Source organism: Pyrgilauda ruficollis, unplaced genomic scaffold (assembly GCF_017590135.1).
Source record: "Pyrgilauda ruficollis isolate IOZ18807 unplaced genomic scaffold, ASM1759013v1 scaffold17, whole genome shotgun sequence".
Taxonomy (NCBI): Eukaryota; Metazoa; Chordata; class Aves; order Passeriformes; family Passeridae; genus Pyrgilauda; species Pyrgilauda ruficollis.
Genome location: NW_024515875.1, coordinates 908,787 through 920,342, shown reverse-complemented (window position 1 = coordinate 920,342; position 11,556 = coordinate 908,787).

Genomic DNA, 11,556 nt, shown 5'->3' with positions numbered 1-11,556 from the left:
AATTATATTAATCAGCCCACGAGGAGGCAAGAGGGAATTGCTTTATATTATTCAAATATCTCTCCCACCATCAAGTGAACGAAGAGTTTTGCTGAGAACTGTCTAGGCAGGTTTCTACTCCAAAGACTGTTGTTTTACACCATAGATTGAATCTATGCAGCCAGAGTCAATTTTGCGAGCAGAACCCATAAAACAAAATCAGATGCCAAGCAGCGGCAAAAATACCCCAATAAAGGTAAAAATTCACTTGCTCCCTGAGCAGAAACTCACCCCCAAGCACACCTTCTTCCTCATTTAACAAGGCATTTTACACAAGTGAGGATTTATTAAATCAGGCTGTGTGTTTTAAACAAGCAAAGAGATGGTTCCCTGTTCTTCAAGTCTTAGACCTCAGTTATGATACCTTAACCTTAGGCAGATGCTTTTCTCCTCATTGAAAAGCACTTGGTGCTCAGAGGTCTGGAGCCCACGAATGCTCTTTACACATTCGGTGGCTGTGTGGAAGACCCACAACTCAGCTTTCCAAAGTGGATCCAACTGATGGACCTTTTCATTCTCGTCCCTGCCAGGGAGCCCAGAAAGCCACTAATTTCAATCTCACAGGACGGTCTACAGCTACTACAAAATGCATCTTGTCTTTCAACAAGTGGATGGTAATGCAAATCTGAGAAGGTGATAATCCAGAAAATTAGATTTGTCATTACAGTTCCTGCCATTCCCTTTAAAATGTTGAGAGTAAAAGAGATTTCAAACCAAAAGTGTCTTTGTCTCATTGTAGTTCTTCTGTGTCATAGAAGGTTCCTAAAATACATGCAGGCAGGGACAGGCAGCACCTTTATCCTTGCTATTCAATAACAATTTTGGAATGGATTTAATTGGAGATTAGTCTCTACGTATGAATGAAAACTCTTCTATAAAACAATTTAATGAGTTTGTGTTTGGTTTTTTTTTCCCTAAAGATGGCATAGAATTTCTTTTTCTTTTCTATTCCAAACTCTCTACTCTCCTGAAGGTTGAATTGCTGACTTGCTCTCCTTTTACCAAGCAAAATCCATTTCAGGCAACAATTTGATACCTCAGCTCCTACTTGTTTCATCGGTGACATCTTATTTATCAGGTCTCCTGGCATAAATCTCAAAGCAGATTAAGGCAAGTCTAATTCCACCAAGCTCCATAACAAAAGGCTCTTTCAAAAATATACACACGCCCATTGGTTGCATAAGATGTGCTGGCTCACAGCAGCCCTGTGTTCTCAAAGTGCTTCTGTGAGAGTTACTGGTAAATTATTGCTACATCCACAAACAGTAATTATTAATGCTGCAGACCTTGAGCATTAATGGATTTTGGGTTTTGGCCCAAACACTACGTAACATCTGTGGTGACCAAAACCCTGTGAGGCATCTTCAACCAAAGTAAGTTCCTCTGGGGCAGGGTGGTGACCAAAGAAAAAAGCACTTGTCACCTCTTCTCCTTGGGAAGGCATCCAGCTGGTTTCAGCCTTCTTTGGCCGAGCCGTAATTCAGCGTAACCCACCAACCTCAGAACTGGAGAAGGCTGCGAGGTGAGCACACGGCATCACCTCATTTCCCTGCTGTGCTGTCTGCCCACGTTTTTATTGCACCATCTCCCTACTGGGATGTATCAATAATGCCAACTAGTGGCCGCTAGCAGCAGCATTTGTCCCGAAACCACTTTTCCATACACCTGCAAAAAGTGAGATAAGCCTATCTTGGTATCTCAAATAACAACAAAAAGGAAATAGAATGCACTTGTTTCTGAAAACTCTGTTTCTTCCCCCTCTTCAGAGCATAGCCCAGTATTGTAGCATTAAAAGCAATCGGTCTTGGTTTAGGTTAAACCAATATACTTGATTCATTAAATAACTTTGGAGAGTGTGACTTGTGCACGCTCATGAGCTACTTCATGGAATCCAGAAAAACTTTTGTTGAGAACGAAACCAAAATCCACTTGTCTTGAAGCTTGTGCTTGCTGGGTAGGGGTCTCATTACAGAAAGCAGAGGCTGAATACCAACACCTTAGACTTTAACCACCTGCTGAACATCTAGGCTAACCAAGGTCATGTTTATCCCCTTTGCCATCCTAATCAGAACAAGCACAGAGAAAAGATGCAGCGTGCCTGCACTGCTTGGTCCCTGGGGCACGTACTGGGGTGAATGCTATAGGGAATGTAGGCTTTAAATAAATGAATGAATAAAGCAAGCCCAGTAAGTGGAGCTTTTCTTCCCTGTAGAGTAGCACGTAGTCACTCTGCCAGGCACACTATATAACCTCCCTCTGTGAATGAGGAACATGCCAGCTCTCAGAGCAGCCCATAGTTCGGCAGGTATGGGAGCAGATCAAATCTTTCCCCTCACTGTGTCTCCCAAGCAGCAGCATGGAATAAGGGACAGCCTCTAGGTGAAGTGTCAGAGCACAAACTACTAGAAACAAGAACTTGGTTTTGCAACATGTTTCTGGAGCAGCATGACCTTTGTGGTATTTCTTAAACTGAACATAAAAATGGTAGTTTACAATGCAGTTGCTTAATGCAAGTGAATATTTGCGGTGTTGATGTCAAACATGCCCTATTCTCCACTGGGTGTAATTGAGGCTCCTGCTGCACACTGTGAGCTGAGGTGTGCAAACACCACTGCCACACCTCTGCACCCAGCAGCGTTTCCAACAGCACACACCTCCCAAACCATGCAGCACAACACTCACTTTGCTTCTAGGCTGGCATTGAGAAAAACAGAGGTAAAATCTCAGGAACTATTCCACTCCTAGAGAGCATTTGGGGTCTGTACCTGCATTTGCTTTAACGGTTCTGAAGAGCACTTGTCAGCAGGCTGGAAGAGGTCCATGGCACAGTTTTACTCTAAAAGCTGGTACAGAGGAGTTGGTGTTCCTTCCTTCTTTGCTATACTTGTATTGCTACATTTTTCCTAGACTTTGGTCTCCAAGACTGACATTCTGGGATTAACATGAACATCAAAAGGGGGTATGTATAATTCTTCATATTAAAGAAAAACTTAAGACTTCTTGTTTAACATATTTCTTTTGGGCTTTACTCCTTTGATCCAGAGAACACCCTCAATTCTGCTTTTTTCTCTCAAGCCATCTGATATTTAAAAACAAAAACAAAAACAAAAAAAAAAAAAGTAAATTTTAAAAAAAGTGGGTTGCTCCTAAGTAGATCCTTCAACTGTGTATATAAAACAGCTGAAATCAGTACAGAAGAAAAGAAACCCTAAACCCAGCAAGTGTTGCAAAGCTGGCAGAGAGGACCTGAGTTCTGTGAAAGCAGTTTCCTTGTATATATACCTCGAGTCTGGGGACATTCCTCCCAACATACTCACTGCCCTGGTTAGTCATGTTTTCTCAGCAGCTTACCTATCTCATTAGTGCCTTGCAGCAGGGAAGAAATACACACACCACTGATGTCACAGCATGTAAACAAGGAGCAGGAGGCCGTTTCCCCATAGCAAAGGACAACGTCATATGTTGCCTGTCCTAAAGGATACTGTGTGTACATAGATGAGGTAGAGAGGGCATGTTCTTGCCTCAAACTACATGGCTTGTTGTGGTATTCCAGTTCAGAAATGGAGTTGGCACAGTTTCTCAGTGCTGTTAGGGAGACTCGGTGTAGGTTTGGAGGGGTCAGCATCAGTTTTCCTTGTTGCTCATGCTGAAGACATTTTTCTTCCTAAGCCAGGTGATCAACCTGGGCCAAAACCCGACATTTATAGCTCACATTAATTTCATGTTCTGCTGTCGGATGCAGGAGCGTGTGTTGCAAGCGCAGTAGATGAGCTGGGCGCTGGTGCGCTTTGATTTCAATGTTCCTACCTTCCACAAACAAGGACCACTTCAACCACCTGTAAAACAAAACCACTGTCTAACAGGGACTGCAGAGCTGTCCCAATGCACATTGCCACACAACACTTCAGCACAGGAACAGGGGAAAAAAATCTCAAAGTGAGATTTGAACCTAGAAAAATATGATTTTTTGAACTGTTCTCTACCCAGACACTTGCATTCCTAGACTCAGTTTGTGTGTATTAGCAGGTAACCTATCTAAGATTGAGGTTGCCATACATCCAGGTTTCTCAAACATGCATTTTTCCACTCAAAAACATTGTCTAGGCAGATTTTGAAAATTTTTGCTCTTCTTGGACATGGCAAACCAGTCACATCTACCAGACAGCAGGTCTAACAGCTGACCAGTTCAGAAACCCCGGACACAATGTCAGTATTTATATAGCCCACCTGTGCAGCACTTGCGTGGCAGGATCAACACCTGCAGGAAGCCTCAGCACTGATTTGCACAATCCTACACATCCTGTGTTCATATCATCAGCTCAAGGGTGCAGATTAACGAGCAGGAAAGTCCAGGCAGAAGCAAGACAACCAGTAAAAAGCACTTGTAGCATGTTGACGCTGTAGAATTCATTGAAAGGAATGCCCTCATCTAATGTCTTGAGCTTATTTCACTGTGTTTTCCAGCTGATAGAGTTTAAATGCCTTCAGTTCAGACATCTATTCACTAGAGAAATCCAGCTTTCAAAATGCATGTCTGTCTAACCATTGGGAAAGTCCTGAAACTCAGCTACAGAGCTGTCCTCCATTAGTCAGACAAAAACTCAATAAACAGGAAATTTTCTCATTGAAAAAAAAACCCTAAATCAAGGCAGACAAATAAAATTTTGTTATAGTAGAGAAAATGTTAGGTCGCTTCCAAACAGCGACACAAAAATTTTCCTGGTGCTTAGCATGAACTGCATCTACAAAGGCAAGTTTTATCTTCAGTTAAACGTGTTCTGGAACAGCTGGGACAATACCTCTCCACCTATGGGTCAGAATTTGCTGTTACACAAGTCTCAATCACAGATGTCTGCATAAAAGATACAAATATCACAGAAAGGATCCAAATACTCTGTTCTTTCTATTGAATTAACAGCCACCTGCTACAGGTTTAGAAAGAAATCCATGACAGTAATGACAACTTCACAGTAATATGTAAACTGTGCACGAGTTAGCATAAAACATCAAGAAAGCTGGAAATAAACTCTTTGATTTGGTGGGGCACTGTGCAGAGCTCTGTTCCCAGGCGTTGGCTCCCTCCTCCAGTTCCCAGCTGGGAAAAGACACCTTCCAAAGCCAGACGCATCCTGTCTGACAGGACGCTGCTCTCCACAGAAGCCAGCCCATGGATGTTTAAGTTTCCTTTTAATTTCCTGCCAATTTCTTAAGAAGAAAGCAAAAGTAAAGGCAGCTCTTGTTTCTGCCTTGCACGTTTTGTCTCAGGAGTTTGTGACTGGGAACACATAAAGTTACACAGGGGTTTCTTAGCAGGGTTTCTCAGCAGCACCATCAGGATGAGTTTTGCTGCTCTTCAAAGTCCAGGTGAGAAGCAAAGCTAGGTCAGACCACCGGGGCTGCAGCAGGAAGCAAAGGGATGGAATTGTTCCTGCCACCCTGCTGCTCTGAGCAGCCTGGGGATGGGAAAGGAAGCTCCCCAGTGCCCAGGACTGCTGCTGCAGACCTGTTTCCAGCAATTGATGATGATGATATCCCAACCACGACCTCCAGGGTGGCAGGCTGTAAGGCTGCCCCAAGCAGCCCAGGGCTGGGCTGGTGCTTGGCCCCCCATGACAGAGGGCATTTCCTCCCCACACACACCCTGCTCCCACCCACTGCCACCAAATGCAACCGGAAACGTGACTTGCTGCAAAGAAAGTAAATAGAAGTCTAACAAGCAAAAATAAAAAATCACTTGCTGGAACGTGATCACCAAGCTGATATTGGAGTTTTGTTTGGAGCAGAAATATGGCCCCTAGATGACATTTGTCCCTGACTGCTGGTCACCCAGTCTGGCTGAGGGAGAGCCCAGGGTGTCTCCCTTTCCCTGCCCTCTGGGTGTCTGTGTGCCTCCAGCAAACCTCCAGGTCTCAGCTGAAATCACCTGGCTTCCATCTGAAGTACATGCAAGATACCCACCCCTGGTAGCATGCATGTCTCCAGTGTCATCATGGCACACACATGCCCCCAAACATTTGGGGTCTGAAAACCAGACCCATTTTATCCTCGGCAAGACTCTTCCTGCTGAGCTGCCCTCCTTGCCTACTAGAGACAGGCACAGTTAATGAACCGGGGTGCTGCATAATCAGCCTCATGTGGTAAGCCAGGGAAACCCTCGCCAGGTGATGAAAAGAAGTTTATGGTTTGGTTTAATAAACCCCTTAGCATAACAAAATTTAAAGTGAATTTTAAGCTCATTAAACTTAATCATTTTCATTCCCACCAATTTTTTTTTTTTTTAATTACAAGAAAGTAGGTGTAGATCCCTATTTTTATATGCTTCCCTGTGTTGTCTCACACTGCACCATGACAGTGTACTTCTGTCCTGTTAAATCTGGCAGGCTCATATGCTGATGGTGCTCTGCTATTCCAAAATTACTGATGACCTGCCAGGAAAGAATTGTAATCAAGATTATACAAAACACCTTTTTTCACTAACAATGTTTCTTTCACTCAGTACTCTCAAATTAGCTTTCTATCCATCCATCCTCTGGAAAGCTATTACACTCTCCCGTAAAAATGCAGATTGTTTCAGAGAGAGTCAGCCAGAACAGCTAAGCTATTTAGGAGTATTTTGCCACCAGATTCACCAAGGGTTTTCAAAAATCACAGTATTCTTTGTGGTTTCTTTGCTCTTGGCTGTTACCCATTACCTTCCCAAAAGCCAACCATTCTTCCATACTAAACCCCAAAACACACAGATTATTACAGCACAAGCCATTTGTGAAGCTATTACAAATAAAAAAAAACTTATTAGAAGCCAATATTGTTTCAGTCAATTAGAATTTCTAAGCAATAAGTCAAATAAAATTATACCAGCATACCTTCATGTTGGAGGAGTGAAGTTAGAAAGAGTTCTATGGAAAACAAGCCAGTTCTTTGCTCCCCATTGCCAACTGAGCATTCCTTATGGCCATGCCTGTGTGAATGACTGAGAAATAAATTCCTCTGAGGTTTAAAGGTGTGAAACAGAGAAGCAGTGGTAAGGAAATTTTTCTTCCCCTCCCTCACAAAAGTCCTGCTTTTTTGGCTTTCTGTTCACAAAAAAAAAAAAAAAAAAAAAAAAAAAAAAAAAAAAAAAAAAGCCACCACCCCTAAACCCTAAACGACACCCCACAAGTTTCTTTCAGCTCCTGGCTGAGTACCCACAGGGCACCTTCAGTGCAGTGGCTCACACACCACTTATCTTTTGGCTCTGGTTAACAGGAAACGGGGATGTTGTGACATGTGAGAGGAAGCAGGGCGGAGGAGGACAGTGGCGTGAGCATGGCTCCCTGGACTTTTTCTGCACAGTGGAATTTCCCAGGTGGGGTAAGCCCTGGTTGAGGACATTCCCCTGTCAAAGAGGCTGGCAGGAAATCCCAGGCTGGTGTAACACTGCCAAAAAAAGGTTCAGAAAACACTGTTATGAGATAAGAACAATGAAAAAGTGCTGTGCAACAATGTGGTGAAGAGAAACCTGCAGGTACAGCCCAGTGGGGTTTCCTGCCTGCCAGGGTCAGGTTCTCCTTGCCCACCTCCTGCCTGCAGTGCTGTCTGTGTGGCCACTGGCATTGAGCTGCATCTCGCTGTCGCTTTTCTGTCTTGGCACTGCTTGGGTAAACTGGATAAGCTGGTGCCTGCATAGCATTCACACAGAAAGAAAGAGAGATCCAGTGTCCCACAGGAAAAAAAAAAAATCACTCCAGCCTTTGGGAGGTGGTGCAGGACAAACACCTGTCCTTGGCAAATGGCTGGCTTTCAGCAGGACTTTGCTTTCAGAAAGGTTGGAATGAGTTTCAGAGGGTGTCAGTGTGAAAGCTCTATACAGCCAGGAGCCTGGTTAAAACAGGAAGGGGGATATGTGTTAAAAAAAAAAAAAAAAAAAAAAAAGAAAGGAAAGGAAAAAAATAGTCTCATTTTTCACAGATGTATCAGGTGTGAAATAGTCACCTGCTCCAGTGGATAAAAACAACCTTCAGTATAAAAAAGGTGTCCTGAATTTTCCTAAAATGTGAGCAGATCCATGTTAATCATAATCCCTTTCCTTTTCTTCTTTCAGCAGCAGCAGCATGGGCCAGGACTCACCATGCACATCAAACGTGGTGACCAAGGACAGGACACACAAATCTTTTCAGAGCAAACACCCATAACTTTCAGTGCCTTGTGTTGCCCCTTCCCAAATGCAGCTAACTGATACAATTTCCAGCAGCTGGCACCAACAAGGCAAAAGCACTGGACCACTGGTCCCCTTGCCCATTGTGTGCCCAGTGCCTCCTGCACTGGAACATAGATGTTAAAACAAACAGAACATCCTCAGACTTTATCCCCACCCTTGCCCCTGCCCCAGCAAGCTGCAGGGGGAGTTAGGAGAGAACATCTCCATCCCAAAGGTGATAAATTCAAAACCTTCCCCCTGCAGGCAGGAAACACTGCGTGGGCTCCATCTTCCTGTTCGCAGATGTATTGTATCACTGGAACATGTTCAACTGATAATCTTGATGGACTTGATACTTCTCTTTGAAATCAGGATGGTTTGTTGCAGCTGGGGCTGGTATTTGTTTGCTTACTGAAGGCCCGTGGTGGCCTCAGTCTTGTCTAATACGTATCAGGGCGGGGCCTCATCCGGACCCTTGCCCTGCTCTCTCCTGCAGCAGCTGTGAAGCAAAACCTGCTGCCTTTGGGGACCTGAGGGGCTTCTGAGTGCCTTCACAAGGTATCAAGATCTCTCTTTGCAAAGAGGGGAGGCTGCAGCCCCAAAGAGGCACAGATGGCCCAACACCACAGGCAGTAGGAGTAGCACCTGGAGCACCACTCAGCTCATCCATTCTCCCAGGTGTCACTGCCTTTGGAGTTAGAGCAGCTCAGGTGTTTTGACTCCAAAAATCACAGGGGACATTTTTATTGGTTGAATATGTGATGGAGGCCAGCCCCTTCCTGAGCACCACTCACCTGTGCAAAGAGGTGAGTACCTGCTGCAAAGAAAAGGAAAATCCAAGTCTGACAAGAAAAAGAAGGACAGGAAGAGTAAAAATGCCATGGCTGATGTGTGGCAGGTCAGGATGAAAAGTCATTACTCCAGCCACAAATGAAAATATCTACTTGTAACAATGTTTGTTGTGCATAAGAACATGGGCAACAGGACATCAGGAAGAAATGTGTTAACATAGGGAACCTACATTTCAACCAGCAGATATGAAACTTCTGGGATTAGAAGATACACATATGTTGAACACATTTTACAACAGTGTATTTATAATATCAGCTTGTTACTGGAGCACCTGATATTTTTAATTGGATTTTTAAGACAGGGTATTTTTTCAGTAAAGTAACTTACTTTTTCTAATTTTACTTCTCAAGCAAGGGCAAAAGCAAGGCACAGCAAAGGCAAATAATAATACATGGGGGAAAATACACAAATGTGGAGCAGAAAGATATGAAACCATTAGAAGGAAGAAACAGCTAGAGACAGAAATAGCTGCCTAGCCAAGAGCAAGTGACAATTCCCTGAGAGAAGCTGACTCAGAAAAGAGGGCAGGCAGGACTGGAAAGCATGACTCACCCAGCTCAGGGAAAACCAAAGGGTAGGAAGGCGTGGAAAGAACTGACTGCAGGATGGCAAGAGGGGAAAAACCCTGTAATTTGTCATGGTTCTTTCACTACAGGTACTCCTTGTGCTATGCCTCTCACCTACTGCACTCCCACAGGCATGTCCCACCTGGAAGCTCTTCCGTGAGGTCCTTCAGAGTGAGCTGCCACTCCACAGCTGAGGAATAGTCCATGTCTTATAAATACTCCTGGTCATTGCAAACAGCCTGCAGCAGAGATTTAGGGAGAAAAGGGACAGTCTTGTACCAAACTGAACCAGAAAACAACATGTGCCTACAGAGGGCCCAAGCACAAGGGCAAAAGGTGAAAAGCAGCTGTCCGTTTTCAGAACTGACCAGGGAAGGAGAGAGTAAAAATTGGAGGGGACAAAATGTTTAATGGGTGGCTGACCCAGAGAACACTGACTGCCACAGCATGTCTTGCTCTCACACCACACACACTGCTTAATTTTCTATGTTGCAGAAAGAAGTAACTTGAGATATACTATTCTAGCCTGGTAAAGTTTACTCCTCTTGATCCTTTTGTGGCTTAGGACAAAAGAAATCAGATTTAAAATAATATTTTGGGGGGAAAAAAATCCTATGAAGCATAGTCTTCAATCTAAGAGTTATCAAATCTATGTCATCAACTGATTTCACTCACAAACTTCAAGTCAAAGAGCCTCAGTGGTATTTGTGACATTTGTTTTCAAAACACTAACTATGCAGGAGTTAGAAAACAAACCACGACCAAGACAAATACGTTGTGGCTTATGTTTTTCATTTGAGAGTCATCCCAGACTCTTTTTCAGTGCCTCAAAGCCCTCTTCTGGCCACATTCATTAAGGGATTAATCTATTAAGCCCAAGCTGACAGAGTTGGGATGTGGGGGCGGGCGCGTTGCACTTTCACTTAGCTTTAGCAACTTGCTCACTCTGCAGCTGGGGCCCACAGAAAGTAATTCACACACTCAATTGTCTAGCATTCCCCACAGAAATCCCTCTTTCCCCTTCCAAGTAGAGAAGCTCCTGTACAATTCACCATGACAGACTCACAGAGCAGACCTGCTTACATCACCCCAGAAGGCCACTGAATATGCCCACAAGAGGCTAGTAACACCAACAGTGAAGGAAGACGCAGTAATTGGGACAGGATTTTAGAATCACTGCCCAGATACAAGCTAGGTTCCCTTACATGAGAGTTCAGATCGGGGTGACAAGCACTGTGATGAATTAACAATTCAGGAAGACTCAAAGATCCAGATTCAAGGACATGAAACATTTCCCTGGTTTCAAATTGATCTTGCACTGTAAATACAAGAGCTAATGTTAGAAGTTACCTTAAATACTGCTAACTGGGGATGCAGGGCTAAACCATGGGATGAACACAAGAAGCCCCATTCCAACCAGATAAGAAACCATGTAGTTTTGGCTTTTTGCCAGCCCTGGTGAGCCTCCTGTCTCTGTCTCTGATGGATGAGGCTCAAGCCCCTGCCCTTGCCAAGCAACCTATGCCATCTCAGGCCAGTTACATGCCTCCTCTGAGTCACCACAGCCTCTGAGGAACACAGATGGCACATGATGAAAACCTGCCTGTGCACTCCTCCTTAGCTTGATTACAAATGCTTTGGGTTTCTTTTAAAAAGTTCCTCAGCTATGATATCTGTCACATCTACTGTCATGTGAAAACACAATACACATGGCTTCAAACCAACTCCAGGCAGAGTTTGGAACTGTACCTAACATGATTGCTGTGTCATCGCTGTCAGGAGGGCATAGAGGAAGAGGTGGGTGAGCAGCCTGGGTGGGAAGAACTGTTCCTTTTTTAAAACATGTGGAGCAATACTCCACATGTGCATACTCAGAGGAATGAGTCTGTCCTACACAATTGGTATTGCCTTTGGAAATCAATC